Genomic DNA, 11971 nt, shown 5'->3' with positions numbered 1-11971 from the left:
GGCCAGTCTCGAAACTTATTTGTCGCACTGTGTAGCTTGTACGTCTTGCGTTCACGTGACGTCACGTAGATGATTATCATTGCTTCGGGGAAATTATCTGCCGCCCGAGTCTATAGATATACAATATGGTCAAAGGTTGGATCCGTTGGTTTTCCCGAGGATCAGACCTTCATCGGCGAGTATGCATCGCAGCCGTGGAAGAAAGAATTTAGAAATAGGCAGGATAGTTTCGAACTGGATCGAACACCCCGCTGCGATGATTATACATTTATTATAATGATATGTACCCAGTCGAGCTGAAGTTGAAGAAACGATTTATAATTTACCGATACGGGTTTCCGTCTAGCGGGACGTTGAAGGAGCAATTTACAACTGAACACTTGTCATGATTAAATCATTGCGTATTCAACGGAATCGAGTAACAGATATCGTGACTGCTGAGCAGTTTTGTAATCGTCGATGAAAGGACCTACTTATAACGTAGGTAACGAATAGTTTTTGACGATAGCTCGAAGAATTTGTATTCACTGTTTATATAACTTTATCGAAAGTTCCCACAGCCGTCGAAGCGGCAGCTTACAAATTAAGCGTTTTATACGATTCCAAGCGTCCAACCTAATCTTGAGCATCTGGAAAAAATCTAAATGGAGAGCGGGGAATTGTATTCGACGAACGTTGTTCTTAACCTTTCCTCCCCGTGCCCCGACGCCGTTCCCTGTCCCCCGATGCACCATCCTATTCGAATTCCGGCGCGATCATCGTGCACGACGCAAAGCCGAACGAAATGCCATCGTACGCGCTCCACAGCCCCCCTCGTACATCCCTGGGAAACTGAGACAAAATCAAACGAGGCCGTTCTATCGCAATCCCCGCGAGCAGCGCGTTAAAACTGTTAAAAAGCTCTGTCACGGGACGGCGACGACGCTTAGAACGCAGCTTGCGTGCGCATCGATTCATTTTCGTATTCCCCTCGCGACACGTTCGATCTGCTTATCCGGGTCACCGTTACATGCCCGTCTCCCGTGTTCCTTGCGTTTACTTAACGACCTTGCGGAACGCCACGAAGACCGGCCGCTCGAAGCGTGTGAATTTTTATGAGCGGATATACGTACGCGAGGGAAAACATTTTGGTCCACTATCGGATCATTATCGTTTATTTTATTGAGCAGGACATTAGTGTCGAGTTAATGAAACTCGTTATTAAACCGAAGATATGTATGCAAATTCGTCGCTTCGGGATTAATTTATGGAAATGGAAGTTGGGAGAGCTACGAATGCTGGTACGGCCACGCTTTCGGAATCAGTGACGATCTGTCGGCGACTCTTTGATTGGGCAGACTCTAGTTCCACATAGATTGTTTAAGAACTTTTTTGTAGAAATTTACAGTCAAATTTAGCGTTCGGAAACGAGATGCTGCGCTGAAACGTTGTTCTACACGCGCGTCGGAATTACCTGCGGAATAACTAGTACAAGATAATGTGCCTCCCCCCCCCTTTGAAACAATTATCTTCTTACAGGGTGTCCTAAAACTGTCTCGCAATCCGGAACTTTTTCCTCAGTGAAAATGCAATCCGCGGCTTTGTTTACGAGTTATTAACGAAACATTAAATTTAGTCCTCGAAACGCAAGGAGCTATGAAATCCTTAAACGAAAAATTACCGAAAATTTTTATGCAAGTATAGTTATCGATTGTCAACAACTATAAAAACGAGACGCGAAGCTCGAACAATCGCATCTCCTCTTCCAAAATAGTCCACATTTACGCGCGATCTCGGCGTAAAATAGGGAGAAATTACTGTAATTGCTGTAGAAGCAAAAGAAATCGTCGAGCGAAGGGTTAACAGCGGGACGAAACGCAACCTCTCGATCCGAAAACCTTGCTACGTTGCGCGGTAGCCCTGAAATGGTACGAATCGCGCGACGGTTGTTCCCCGACAGGTCATCTAATTTGTAATCGCCGAATGGCAGCCCGAGGTTGTAACGAGAGTGGGGGTTTCGGCAGCGGGACCGGAACCGCGGCCATAGGGAAGCGGATCCGTGGCGTTGCGGCGGCATTAATCTCTTTGGCGTTTAGTGGGAGGACGAGAGAAAGATTCCTCGGCGTGTAGGAGACGGTAGAAAGGTTCGACGGTGAAACAGGAGAGAGAGAGGAGCGGGCGGTGGAAGGGGAGAGGACAAAAAGGGGATCGTTTGAGCCCCGAGTAAGCGAGGTAGCGTGCCCCGGGGGCCCGTGGAGCACGTTGGGGCCGATGTAAACGGGGTCGTCGGTTGCACCGGCGGTGCCAGCGCCACCAGCATCGGCTGCACCAACGAGGACAACAACAACACGGAGCTGGTCTAGGAAAGCTGGCGGCGCGGCCGTAGTCCGGCTTTATGAATGCGGTCCTCGGTGCTGCATTTATGCCGGTAGCTGCAGGCGCTTATAAATAAAGCTGCAGAGAGACAAAGAGGGCACGATAGAGAGAGAGAGAGAGAGAGAGAGAGAGAGAGAGAGGCAGAGAGACGGACAGAGAGATGGCGGGGAATCTCGGCGGTAGATAGTCGAGCAAGGGAAAAGATAGAGGGATAGAGAAAGAGGGATATCGGTGCGTGCGGCGAGCACAGATTCAATTATTCCGCGATTACAACGCGACCGGCGACTGCCTGCCTGGTTGCCTGCCTGGTTCCTTGCCTCCCTGCCTGCCTGGCTGCCTGACTGGCCGCCTGCCTGACTGGCTGACTGGTCAGGCTCGATCACCGAGAGCTGGCTCTGTGTGTAAACGCGGTGCGTTGTCAGCGTCGCAGTTTGTTATACCGGCCTATCGGCTTAAGTGGGACGTTGTTGCCGACGAAACCCGGAGGGCGGGAGGCGAACAGGCAATGGTTACTCGTTTCGTGAGAATATGCGCGTTATTACGATTTATGCTCCCAGCGCGCGCCGAGACGCGCCGAGTTGCGTCGAGTTGCGCCGCGCCGCGCCGCGTCCGCCTCGGCCTAGGGGTGGCTTTCCTTCGAATCCGAGCGTTAGACGAGCAACGATCGAACCGCGAACACGATGGAATGCCTTGCGTGTTTCACGTCCAGCCGATCGGGCACCGACTCGCTGAAATAACGAGTTCACATTCTTCGCCGCCGCTGAAGAAAGAGGTATTTTTCTGTTATGAAGTCACACCAGCAGTTTCGTAAGGAGCGCCGGACGAAGTTCTCCGGTCGAGTCCGGAGTAAGAGAGGAGAGAGAGAGAGAGAGAGAGAGAGGGGGGTACGCTCGCGCGCGCGTGCGAACGCTCGAGAAGCTACGCGACATGATGGCTCTCGTTAGCCTCTGGTAACGATCCTCTAGTATTCCGATATCCTATTTTAACGAGGTGTTAGAGGCGTTTACGGCCCCGGCTGTCTTCTAATGCAACGATGTAAAATCATCGATGTAAAATCGTCGCTTCCTCCTCGGCAGCCTATTCTCCTCGGATAATGTATTCGCGGGTGCCTGTAAATATTCCGTCTGTCGGCGCACGTCTTTTACTAAATAAGATGTCAATAGCGGCAAACCACGGGAATATTATTTGTCGTAAATGTTATGGTCTTTTTTTCCGTAGGACGTTAACCCGCGACAACTGGTATCTCGAAGCTAGATGGACCTTGTTTTACGAGGCTCGACGTGACGTGGCGTCGATACTAATGAAGTAACGGAAACACGCGGATGAAACGATCGGCATTAGCAATGAAATGATCTGAATTAGGAGCAATTTTAGGGAGAACGAAAGAAACGAAGTCGGCCTGGTTGGTACGTCTGATAATAGTGCATTTCAGATGCCGGATTAAAAAGTATCACGGGGAGATCATACGAACACGTCGATTTGCATTGATTCGAAATGTACATGCAACAAATTTTCTTTCTGCAGATCGAATTCGTTCTTTTGCGAATCGATCTATGGTGGTTGTGCGACCGAAAATAATTTGAACTAACTTTGGCTTGGGAAAAGCTGAACGTAGAATCTTCGAAGCAGCGAATTTGGAATACAAAGCCTATAATCGCTTAAGTCCAGCAACGTCATAAAAGAACGAAACAGACTTTCCATTCAAACCGATACTTTCAGTTACAGTTCGCTATCAGGGAAATCCCTATCGAGTGACCGATAAACGTCGATTTCGATGAAATTTTACGCACCGGTTTAACTCTTTGCTCTACACGGTGTCCCAAAATTATTGTACAAGCGAGAAATGCGGGGTTCCTGAGATCATTTGAAGTAACTTTTTCCCTTGCGAAAATACAATCCGTGGCTTCGTTTACGAGTTATCAATGAAAAACAGTGACCAATGAGAGGCGCGCGCTCGGCTTGTGCGAGACAGCCGAGTCAATGAGCGGAGCTGGGCTTCGACCGCTCGTTGGCTCGGTCGCCTCGCGACAGCCGATCTCGCCTCTCATTGGTCGCTCTTCTTCGTTAATAACTCATTAACGATGCCTCGGAGAAAATTTTTGTAAAGGAAAAAGTTACTACAAATAACCTCGGGAACCCCTCATTTCCCGAAAGTACTGTAATTTTGAGACACCCTGTATAACATCGTGTTAGAGTCATGATGAAAACTTGCAATATAATCCACCAAATGTGGATGTTATTCGCGTCTTTTAAATCGAAATGAAGTTTTACTCTTCGAATTCTGCCTCGCAGACTCCATTAGAAACACCCAAAGGATCTTATCCACAGGGATAATGTCTACGTGTTATTTAACCAAACTCGATATTACAATTTACCGAATGTCCTTGCTGGACAAATTGTAAAGACTTTTGGAGATAATAATAATAACAAAAAAAACTCTTCGATTATCAATATTCAAACATTAAAGTTGAAAATTGGCATACGATAAATATAATTTTTCTCTCTTCTGTAGGAATCTATCAGAGGCCGAGAAGTGCTAATTAACGTAGCTATGAAAAAAAGTACGGTGCACGGGGTTAATGAATCTTTGCTTTAAAGGAGAAGTCAACCGATTAGCCTAACCAGCCCTTCTGCGTAAGGGTTTATAAATCGCAAGCTACAGAACCTATCCAAAAATAATTCAAATCAAAGTTATGTCGAATTGATTTTCTTTTAGAAATATGTTTTTCATAATGTTTGTAGTAAATCGTAGTAAATCGTTTCACGTATGGGCTGCATAAATTGAGCTAATTCTATGCAGAACATATTTGAACGATAGTGAATTCTGAAATTGGGTGTCCGGATAATCGGGGTTCCACTGTAATTTCGTAACGTATCGTATTCGTTTCTAGTGCAGTAATTTCTCCCTAACCCGCGCTCAGATTGCGCCCAAAAATGGACAAATTTGGGAAGAGGAGATACGATTATTCGATCCTTGCAGTTGATTTTTATAGTTACCGATCGTCGACAACTATAGAAACGAGACGCAATACTCGAAAAATCGTATCTCCTCTTCCCGACTTGTCCATATTTGTACGCAATCTGAGCGCAAATTATGGAGAAATTACTGTACCAATTTCACTTATTCTGTTCATCTCACCTTACTTTCTTTATTTCTGAATGCAACAATTTTACCACGCGTATTCGATAACTACAATATTAATTATGCTTGAAGACGAACCAAAGGCCCCACAGTAACCGACTCCACTACCCTATCAGCCACCGCGGTTCCCTTACAAGACCGCCGACACGTCGCCAGCCCGAAAAGGAAAATATTGCCGTTCGCAGCGTCGCGAGAGCTCGTCGTCAGTTCGTCGCCGCGTTCGTTTTCCCCGTTGAACGCATTAACGTGCCGCGGTAATCGAACGCGGAACAGCGCCGGTGGCAATTTTCCGCGACAAATCGATCGGCGCCCCGTCGCGTTATCAATCTGCCAGCACGTCTTCGCGGCACGTCGTCGCGCGAACGAACGTCCGCTCGAAATTATCGCGATTCGCCGCGGCGCATTACGGACTTATCGTTTCGCGTGTCATAGCCGGACGTGTCCGCGACGTTATTACCGCGGGTTCCAGGCGTGCGTGTGAAATCGATTCATCAGAGATACTTTGCGTCACCACCGGGATCCGTGGCGAATACTCTGCGCGGCCGTGTGCTCGCGGGCCGGGCCTATCGGTTCCCGGATTTATTGCGTCCTTCTTAATTAGTTCTGTTCGAGCGACCGTCTAATCCAATGGCGGATCGGTGGGTCGGCAAGGGGGGCAGCCGGGCTACGTTATCGTGGTCGAGGACGAGGTCCGGGGCGGCGAGGCGGGGGGACGTAGCACGTATAATTACGTGGAAAGAATCGTGGCGCGCGGGATCTCTTTCTCTTTCCCGTGCTTTCGCTAAGTCGAAGGATCAAAGAGGACGATCCACACGGCGCGGCGCGGCTCGGACGACGTGCCCGGCTCCTTCGACCGGTCCAACGATGCGTCACGGTTTTAACGGGGGAACGAGTTCGGGTCCGCACTCAACGAAGGCGTTCCCGGTGAATTTGCGTGAAACGACTCCGCGTATCGGTGTGTTACGGACCAAGGATAAAGGTGGTAGCCACGGCGGAGGGACCCCCTTCGACGAGCGAGCTCTCCGACTTCTCGCGGGAGGAAGACGAAGAGGACGACGACGATGACGAGGAAGAAGAAGAACGGTGAGCCTGGCCGGCGGAGTAGGAGGAGGAGGAGGTCGAGCCGGAGGAAGAGCAGCAGAGAGAAGGAAGAGAGGAATCGGAGGTAAAGGCAGACAGGTACTCACAGCCAGAGACCAGGTAGCCAAGACTCCGGGCTCTCGACTCTCTGCTCTCTGCTCTCCGGCCAGGTACTCTCGGGTAGGCAGCCTTGAGTCAGTGAGACTGGTTTCTGTTTTTGCTTCCATAGTTCCATCCTTCGAGAATCTTCGGTAGTCCGTCCTTCTTCCACTCGCCTCCTCTCCGACCCTCGCCCCTCGTCGCCGATCCTCGGCACTCGGCTCCGTTCGCCAGCCGTTCTTTTTCTGTCTTTCGCGTCGATCCGAGTCTTTCTTCTCCGATATCTTTCACCGGTTGTTCGCTTTTTTCCGCGGTGCTTTCTACTTTTTCTGCAACGGCAGCAAGCACTCTCTCTCCCCTTTCGTTGCCGCACCACGGCGCCCTGTCTTCCGGCGAACCGGTAGCTCGGCCACCGATCGCGGGGACCGATCCGCCGGAAATGACGGCAACGTTTTTCGATCTCGAGGCTCCACGGGTTTCGTCCTTACGCGTGCTTGAAAATTAACCCTGCAATCTCCTGCGATCTCTGCAAAATTCTCTCTCTCTCTCTCTCTCTCTCTCTCTCTCTCTCTCTCTCTCTCTCTCTCTCTCTCTCTCTCTCTCTCTGTAGAGATTTTCATTGCTGCGTTGCGACATCGCCGCAATGTTTCTTTCGCTTGTTTCGAACATTTGAATCTGAACCAACATTCTCTGAATATAACTCAAAGGTTTTCAATCTTTTTAATATTCGATTTTTGCTATTGAATTGTGCGTGGTTGCCTGTAAGCCACATGGGCTGACACGTATAGTTCGCCTAGTGATTTTAATTTGTTTCACTTTTTCCTGAATACGTTCTTTTTTTTCAATTCACTTTGTTATCAAAATGTCCTGGATATTTAACGATATCCGTTCGTAGTATTTCTAGATTTTGCAATCTAGTTTTCGGAGATGGTTCTTTATTGTGTGCAAATGTTATATGTGAACATTTATTTACGTTTATTTCAGTTTTATTTGTTTCTGCTTAAGTTATCTTGTTATGTAAGTTATCTTGTGTCCGCGTGTTCGCAGTACAGTTATTGCGGTTTCTGTTATTTTCGTGTCATCTGCGAAAGTATAAACGTCTATATTTGTTTACGTATCATTTATTCACATTCATTACACACCATCAAAGATGATGCATTTGCAATGTTATAAGTGGCGCGAATTAGATGATGATTTGTAAATTAGGTTGAACTTAGACGCTGATCCAAATTCACAGCCGCTTTCCCGTGCCTAATAAAAATATTTCTTAAATTTCGTATGGATTCCGTTGCGTTGCAACCCGAGGAAGGGTAACCACCGCACATTCGGGTTGGAAGAATTTTAGGCTGATCATCGCATCGCGACGTCCCGATGATTTTAATTCGCAAGAAATCGACCAGTCCCCGGAGTTTATTAATTAGTCGATTACACAGCCGCGGTATCCGATAAATAGTAGTTTCATGGCCGATAAAATAATTTGTCACGGTGCTTTTGGTACGACCCGTTTCACGGCGGTTCCATTATTGTTTCGGCCGTATCTGTCCCGAGAAAGTAAATCGGCGTAATGAAAATGTCCGCGACACTAAACGCGAAGATCCTGCGACCGCCGTGGCTTTTAATTACGGCGTGCCGTTTTACGAGTAACCGGGAATGAATCTAAAAATTCCAGGCGTTCCCGCCGAGAGCTCGCAGCTCGTAGATGGGGCCCCATAAAAATTTCTTCCGGCGAAGTATGACCAAACCCCGCTGCTTCTTTTTCCGACCATCTCCTTCTTTCATTCTCCCCGCTGTCCGTCCCTCGCTGTTCCAGAGGTTTGTCTCTTTCCAGTTCCCATCTCGTTACGTTTCCGTCTCCCGTTCCTCCTCTCCTTTCTTTTTTCTCCCTCCCCGTCGCGGGTTCTTCTGGTCGTTTCGTTTGTTCTTTTCACTCGTCGCCCTTTCCGAGTGAATTATTCGACGCCATTAAAAAGCCACGAAGAAATACACAAGATGATGTCATGGCGTGCAAGGTTAATTCGGAAATGTAGCCGCGTGTTTGCCTCATTTAAGAAATCAACCTGATTTATACCTGAGTAGATTAAACGGATCTACGTGACGCGAAACAGAAATGCGCGCCGACGAACGGTCGGCCGACGACAGACCGGCCGACCGAAACCCGTAGATCCTGCGGCTCCTAGGTGTCCCCGTAATAAAGACATCCCGGCCCATTAAAATACTGGCGAGCAGGTAATAGTCGGTAAAAGTGGCTGCTCCACACGGCGAGTCTGCTCGGATCGGCGTTTACACGTTAGTTATCCTTATCGAATTGCGTAATGGAATACCGAACACGGTTAAATTGAAATCGGAGGAGGGAAAAATAAATAAAACGGAAACATTTCATCATATATCGCTGAAAGTACTAGTTTCCAAAGCGAATATCCTTATTTCGTAACAGCGAAATCTCTTGCGAATTGATTACGGACATTATGGATTTATTCCACACTCGAATTAATGAAAGCCCCGAGAGAAACGGGAACCTCATTAAAAATTAATAAAGCGAACATTACGCTTTTAACGGACGAGCTCCCTTAATCGGCGAATCAAATGTTTCCTTAATCTCGATTATTTCCTAATGTCGGCGCGGTTTGGAATATCTTGTATTCTTAATTGATTAAAATATCAAAACTGGTAGCCGAGTTGCGTAAACCCAGCCAGCCCGGCATCGAAGTCGCTCGAACTGCGCAAGCATTAATTACAATTTTGATTTCATTATATTAAACTCGGTCGTGTTAAGTGAATTAATAAAATGCATACGTACGCTCCGCTGGAAGATAAGCGAACTAATTAACACGCATCGAGATAAAAAACCCAACAAACCCGTCAGTCCAATTTCTTTTTTTTTTATCCCGTTGAAACCGTAGGCGATACCATCACCACGCATTGAAATCACTCGGATTATGCTCGCACTAATTCCCCTCACGATTTAACGACGCCTATTAGTTTTACGACAAAACCTCGGCTAATTAAATATTGATTATTCTCCAGCAGGACCACATTCTGCGATAAAAGGAATTAGTAAGATAAAGAAAAAGGACTCGTATCTCGAAGAAGGAGTGTTTCCATTGCGGTATTTTTTCAGACGTTCACCCTTTCACGTTCGGAATCCACGGATCAATGTTGCAGCGACTGTGCTACCCGTGCTGCGACCACATGTCAGAATCCATAATGCGCCGCAATTCATGGAACATTGTAAATAAATACTATTACACAAATAGATTGTCCGAACGGACGTGTTGACATTAGAGTTATGACTACTTTAGGATCATGGCCAATTGCACGGTGTGCTGCATATCTCGTTCTTGGGAAACGTTTGATTTCTGATCAGCCATGCATCAACTATGGCTATATGTGCCCATAATTATGAAAGTGGTCTAAGTCAAAATTAAAAAAGAAATGAATTTATCACTTATTTCACACGACATGATTTTCAACTAAATTTATTCAATGTAATTTTTACGATATCGTCAAAAATGAACCTTTAGATAGTAGTTGTAATTACAACGTTATACGGAATTCGTTTAGTGTTAATTATGAAAGTGGTCTAAGTCAACGTTACTATGAATTGATCGAAAATTGTAGAAAAAGAAATACATTTTCGATCAAACGAATGTCGCAGCCGGATTTTATTTCAACGAAATCACTTGAAAAATCAATAACAAGAAGAGTAAAAAATACCGCGGGCGAATCTGTCTCTTGGTTAAAAATTCAATGGATGAGATTCTTGAAAAATGAACCTTATAAAATGTTTTGTAAGACTTCTTTAGATGATTCTGAATTCCAAGTTTTGGATCTTTCACGTAAAAGAGGAAGACCAAAAATATACGAAAATATTCGATTACTTCCATTATACAACACCACTAGACCAGTAACGGAAGAAAAACATAAAGATCTTATGTGTTTACTACCATACATCCTTCCAGTTTTTCAGGAACATTTTAAAAATCTTAAAAACTCGAAATTATGATAAAAATGGATTACTTCTTAAAAATGATTAATAAATGTTTATGAATTATTTCGTTAAAGTTATTGTTTCAAATGGACCGTTTATTTTGAAAGTGGTACAAGTTCTTTTTTTTAAAGAAATTCAAAATGCCGAATCTGAGCTTGTATTGTCTAAATACCCCACGCAACGGCACTTACAATTTCTTTCGATGACATTGGACTTACACCGCTTTCAAAATAAACGGCTCGAATAAAAATCACAATTTTTTATTACTTTAAGTCAATTATAGGACATTCAGTTAATTTTGAAAATGGTCTAAGTCAATTCAAGCTTTAAAAACAACATTTTCCTATGAAATTCACACAAAATTTCATATCTATAATAAATTTCCATTAATCAAGACTAATAAAATTATAAATTAAAATGTCGCATAATGTAAAAATATTTTTTAATTCATTCAAATGCGATTCATTGAATATCACGAAACAAGAAATATATGACTTAGACCACTTTCATAATTATGGGCACATATAAATTATTTGGACCTCAAAATTTCCAATTTTCGAAAAATACTTTCTGGAGTCGGTTATAGTGAATACATTCATTGTTATCTATGCATTGCAGGATCTTTATCTCAAAGTTACTGGCATCACACGGATGCTGTCGCGACAATTGGAATTTGGAGGACAACGATTTTTCAAAGAATGAATATTTTCCTCGGAGAACTAGATTATGTGTATCACAGATTTAATCCTTATACGGTTGAACAATAATATATCGTCGTTGTAGATTCAACTAGAGAAAAAGTTGTTTTCTCAATACTATTAATAAACAACACTTTAATTTCTTCATTTATGTTTTTTCCCAAATTATCTAATTTTCAGGTTTTAGAAATTTTATATAAACTTTGTTTACCGTTTGATCAAAAACCTCAACTCTTGTACAATAATAAACAAATTTGGTATAACATGTTTTTATCCGAGGCTCTGTTTTCGAGAAAATATTGTCTGTAAAGTTAGTTCGATCGCAGCAGTCTTCGTTCAAGTTAGTGTTCTCAAACAAATGACAATGATGGAAACATTCCTTTCTCGTTACTGCCCGTTGCTCAGAAGAAGTCCCCTGATAAAAGTGCAGGATCGATCTCCGTCAACCCACACGTATTAACGCCCTCGCAGAAATAGGGTTAACGCGTTTCCCTTGTTGGCAGAAATGGTTCCTTTCTATGAGCCCCAAAATTAGCCACAACACTGAATTTCCTCGAAACGAGGGACTCGAGTTCGGCCGAATAGAAACAAACAAAGCTTCCTGACTCT

At 44.9% G+C, this 11971-nt stretch overlaps 1 long non-coding RNA gene across 1 annotated transcript; it reads left to right on the top strand.

The window, feature by feature from the left end:
- The first annotated feature begins 9716 nt into the window (after nucleotides 1–9716).
- Nucleotides 9717–11509, top strand: LOC117227352 (uncharacterized). The gene is made up of 2 exons (XR_004492058.2): nucleotides 9717–9904; nucleotides 11283–11509. It is a non-coding gene; the product is annotated as an uncharacterized LOC117227352 (long non-coding RNA).
- The last annotated feature ends 462 nt before the right edge of the window (nucleotides 11510–11971 follow it).

The sequence above is a fragment of the Megalopta genalis genome, unplaced genomic scaffold (assembly GCF_051020955.1).
Source record: "Megalopta genalis isolate 19385.01 unplaced genomic scaffold, iyMegGena1_principal scaffold0020, whole genome shotgun sequence".
Classification (NCBI taxonomy): Eukaryota; Metazoa; Arthropoda; class Insecta; order Hymenoptera; family Halictidae; genus Megalopta; species Megalopta genalis.
The sequence above is the reverse complement of the archived record's forward strand: the minus strand, read 5'-3'. Positions and strand labels throughout refer to the sequence as shown.